Below are 5,346 nucleotides of genomic sequence, written 5' to 3' on the forward strand. Positions count from 1 at the left end.
AAAAAAAAAAAAAACGATGTATATATTCAAAAATACAAAAAATCAGAAAAATACAAAAAATCAAGTATTTATCAATTCCATCATCTCTTGTTCCAAAAATAAAAAGAGAATAGTGAATGTAAATAAGAGTCATGTAAATAGTCATTTTGTTGTTTCATTGTAATAAGCAAGGAAGGGTGTATGCCATTGATGTACAACGCGAGTAATTGTGAAATACCTCCAACTCATTCACAATTCTCGTAAAGTCCGGACAGCTAGCTATATTTCGACCTTGGTTCTTAGCCTGAGAAACTATCTCTTGGTGATTAGTAGTCAGAACTTCAGATCTTTCTTTACACATGTGTAGATACACTTTACACTCTTATCACATGTCTTTTTTTGTTATCAGTGCTAGGATTGTGCCTTTGATAGCTAGATTGACATCTCCATTTTGCTGTGAGCTTAAACTGACTTGCACATGTCACATTTGATGGAATCTGAGCTTATATTTTGACCTAGAACTTTGTAGGTACGTTCTAAGCAAACCTTCACGAGACTTAACTCGTCCACTAGGGACACTTAGTGGTTTAAAAGGCTTAGTGCATACGCTAAATGCATTCGAGAGACCAGCGACAGTGGTATAGGTAGGATTTCCTTAGTTTTGTTTTACTTGAGGACAAGTAAAATTCAGGTTTGGGGGTATTTGATGAGTGCTAAAAAGTGCATATTTCTATATATTTTTCTTGGCATTTAACTCATCTTTTGTGCATTAATTCTACATTTTATCCCATATTCTGTATTTTCATTGTTTTCAAGAATAAATATTTTTCTTACTTAATTTTGCATTTTTAGGTAATAAATAAAGTTTGGATGAATAGCAGAGCAGAAAAGTAGTGAAAAGCCGGGAGGAATTACACAAGGAAGCCGCGAAGAATGTTGTGCACAAGACCAAAAGGCTAGAAGTGGGCTTGAAGAAGAAGAATTGTCCTTAAATAAGATATGGGCTTGGCATACCCAAGGCCCAAAACCCTTACTCAAACACATTTCCACTATCCAAGCCCGTCTCGGATTTCAGCCGTCAGATCGAAGCATTTCAGCATCCTACGGTCGCTCCATCATCGCACATCAAACTCCGAAGCCCCCGCTTTACATCGCAACGCCCATCTCCATCTTGGGTCGTCCGTTTTGCTACATCCCTTCATCCGACGGTCGCTCCACGCTTACCTCCGTATCGCCGTTGGATCCACCTACCATCTTCCCATCCATCGCTCCTTGTCGCAGATCATCAAACCTCTCTGAACCCGCCTAACACCCAAGTATCGAACACCCTATACCCCTAGCCAAACGCCCCCTAACCCTAACTCTATCGACTTCTTCTTTCTTCTCCATCTCTTCTTCCTTCCCCCGTCTGCAGAACCCGTACCACCACCATGTCCGCCATCATCACCACCAACTCCACTTCCACAACCACCACTCCCTGCAACTGCCGCGCCACCACCTCTACCTGTCTCACATCATCCCTAAACTACCAACCCATCATCACCCCCTAACTATCTAGCCCCCTATTCCCTCAATCTCTCACGTTTCTTCCCTGAAACCCTAAGCGTGAGAGGTTGATGAAGTAGGTGACCTAGAGAAGAAATAAAGGTATGGGAAAGGCACCAGGAGAAGCAGAGAAGACATGGGTCGATGCTAATTGAGGAGATTTGTCACATCAAGGTAAGAAAAAAAACCCAAACCCTAATTTCAGTTAATTTGGGGATTTTCGAGTAAACTCTAATTACTGTTAGGGAGAAGCATGGAGGAGCATTATAGAAGATATGGGTCTGATTTGTACTGTCAAATTAGGTAGAAATAATTTACCTAATTTCTGTTTGATTTTAGGGATTTTTTGGGAAGAACCCTAACTTGTAATTGGGTATAAATATGACTGTGGGTGTGATGTAAAGGCTTATGCTGGAATAGCCAGTGTCCAGAACTTTGATGTTCTGTATATGTTGTTTTCTTGGTATTCACTGTGTAATGTTCATGTTCGGTTTTGTGTAATGTTCATGTGTTTAATTCCTTTCCCTGTTTTATTGTCCTGTTGATGTTGTTGTTAATGTGATGTTTTGGGAGAACTGGATTAGCCAGTCTCTCCAATTTTTGTGTTGTACCTGTTAATCATGTGTTGTTCCATCTGTTCTCTCATGTTCTCATTAGCTGAGGCTCAGATGAAGCTTTAGTGGACTGTTAGGTAGTGGAATGTTAGGTTAGAAGCCTTAGTGCACTGAATTGATTGAGCAATGGGAGAAATCAGTGCTCACTAGTGCTTGTGATTGATTGTACTGTCAAAAGACAGTCAATACTAGGAGCACATCAGTTGAGCAAGCTGATTATCTTGCTATTCCCTTTTTGTATGCTTAGGATCTTAAGTTGGCCTTAACTGTCACTTAGTTCCATTAGGGATTCAACCTAGAACTACACTATCTGGCTAGGTCACAAGGTGGATTCATAACCTAGTTGTGTTGTTTCTCTGTTTTGTATATGTAGTTTTGCTCCCCTGCCATTGCCCTTGGCTTAGGCCTTGGTTCTTTCTCTTTGCTTCATTTCCATTGCCATCTTCACTGCCATTTTCACCATTTCCTTTGCTTTTCTTCACTATCACTCTCCACTGTCACTGTCACCTGTTTTGTGTTTTGTATTTGTATCTGTTTTCTTGTGTTTATTGTTTTATCATCCATTGTCTCATTATTTCACTACCATCTTCATTGCTTTGTAAATATCACAGCTTCACTGCCACTATTTGCTCTTTCTTCTCATTTGTTTCTCATGTTCTTGTTACTGCATTCATTACCTTGTTTTACAAAAGCCCAGTGTAATCTAGTTCATAGCTCAGAAGCTTAGCTAATCTAAAGGCCCATCCAACTGAGCCCAAGGCTCAGTTCATTCCAAAAATCAAAGGTCCAGTCCACTGTGGACTTAATCAAAGCCCAAGGCCCAGTGCAATTCAAAAGACCAAAAGCCCATAAGTTCACAGTCAATCCAAAAGCCCACTGAGCCCAAAACCATTTCATTGTTACAAAAACCCACTAAGCCCAAAGCACAATTAGAAGCCCAATAGCAATTTAGAGCCCAAATAGCTAGAAACTCCAAACACCCCCAGTCTCTGTGGATCGACCCGTACTTGCACGAGCTACAACTGACGACCGTGCACTTGCGGTATTACTGTAGGCCCGAGTTTTTATTGCGCTTAATTTTCACACACCTCCGGGCCCACCAAGTTTTTGGCGCCGCTGCCGGGGATTCCTGTCGGGGTTTTTATTGCGCTTAAAAACCCTTTTGTTCCTTTTGTATATATTTTGCTAATCCAATATGATCTCGGCTGACATATGTTGGATTCTTGCCCTGAATAACGGAGTTCTAATATTACTTTCGCCGAAATCGGGTATTCTCTTTCCTTTTTCTCTACTCAACATGATCCTCTTCATATGTTGTATTATAATTTTGTTCATATTTTGAAACATTGAGGACAATGTTTAGTTTAGGTTTGGGGGTGAAAAGTAGATACTTTGATAATATGCCATAATTGAAAACAAGAACTCCTTCTTTTTGAAAAAAATTAAAAAATTGAAAAAGAAAAAAATTAATTAATTAAAAAATCATAAAAAATGGAGCTCATTTACCTTGAAATGTTGACTCTTGTGCAAATATGTAATTATTAGGAGTCTTAGTCTAGATATTTAGGCACCCTGATTCTAGCACAATTCACATAGTGATAAGAAATTTGCACACGCACGATCTACCAATACATGTATGGCCTCGATCTTCAAGGTGTTTGATAGGAAGTTACGATTGCCAATCACTTTAGAATACTGAACGAAACTTGACTAGCTTGTTCTTTGGTTGGTTGGGATAGAAGGTGGAGGTTACATTAAGAAAGACAACCATCGAATTTAACTGGGTGCATCAAAAAGGGCTACCTCTTGCAAAGTGTCATGTAATTTTTGTTTCCTTTTGTATATGTATCAAAAGTGTTTCTATCCAAGAAAAAAAAAAAAAAAAAAAATCAAGTATTTATCAATTCCATCATCTCTTGTTCCAAAAATAAAAAGAGAATAGTCAATGTAAATAAGAGTCATGTAAAGAGTCATCTTTTGTTGTTTTTTGTAATAAGCAAGGAGGGTGTATGCCATTGATGTACAACGCGAGTAATTGTGAAATACCTCCAACTCATTCACAATTCTCGTAAAGTCCGGACAGCTAGCTAGATTTCGACCTCAGTTCTTAGCCTGAGAAACTATCTCTTGGTGATTAGTAGTCATAACATCCGATCTTTCTTTACACATGTGTAGATACACTTTACACTCTTATCACATGTCTTTATTTGTTATCAGTGCTAGGATTGTGCCTTAGATAGCTAGATTGACATCTCCATTTTGCTGTGAGCTTAAACTGTCTTGCACATGTCACATTTGATGGAATATGAGCTTATATTTTGGCCTAGAACTTTGTAGGTACGTTCTAAGCAAACCTTCACGAGACTTCACTCGTCCACTAGGGACACTTAGTGGTTTAAAAGGCTTAGTGCATACGCTAAATGCATTCGAGAGACCAGCGACAGTGATATAGGTAGGATTTCCTTAGTTTTGTTTTACTTGAGGACAAGTAAAATTCAGGTTTGGGGGTATTTGATGAGTGCTAAAAAGTGCATATTTCTATATATTTTTCTTGGCATTTAACTCATCTTTTGTGCATTAATTCTACATTTTATCCCATATTCTGTATTTTCATTGTTTTCAAGAATAAATATTTTTATTAATTAATTTTGCATTTTTAGGTAATAAATAAAGTTTGGATGAATAGCGGTGCGAAAAGAGCAAAGGAACGGCAAAGACTCCCGCTAGGAGGAAGCGAAGAATGATGTTTGCAAGAGCCGGATCAATTAGAAGTGGGCTTGAAGAGGAAGAATTGTTCTTAAAGAAGATATGGGCTTGGCATACCCAAGGCCCAAAACCCTCACCCAAATCCATTTCCTATATCCATACCCGTCTCGGATTTCAACCGTCAGATTTATTCTCAGAAACATCCTACGGTCGCTCCCTTGCTGTTCATCAAAGTTTGATATATCTGCTTCACACTACAGTACCTAACTCCATCAAATGCCGTTCGTTTCATTGTATCTCTTCATCCGACGGTCGCTCCTCGCCTGCCTATGAATCGCCGTCAGATCTACCTACCATCTTCTCATCCTACGGCCCGGATCGCATAACATCTTCACTCGCTGAAACTGCCCAACACCCTAACATCCGAGCCATATACCCCTACCAAACACCCCCTTCTCCTTCTTCCATCGACCTCTCCCCCTCCATGCCTGTTGCAGACCAC

Source organism: Papaver somniferum, chromosome 6 (assembly GCF_003573695.1).
Source record: "Papaver somniferum cultivar HN1 chromosome 6, ASM357369v1, whole genome shotgun sequence".
Lineage (NCBI taxonomy): Eukaryota > Viridiplantae > Streptophyta > Magnoliopsida > Ranunculales > Papaveraceae > Papaver > Papaver somniferum.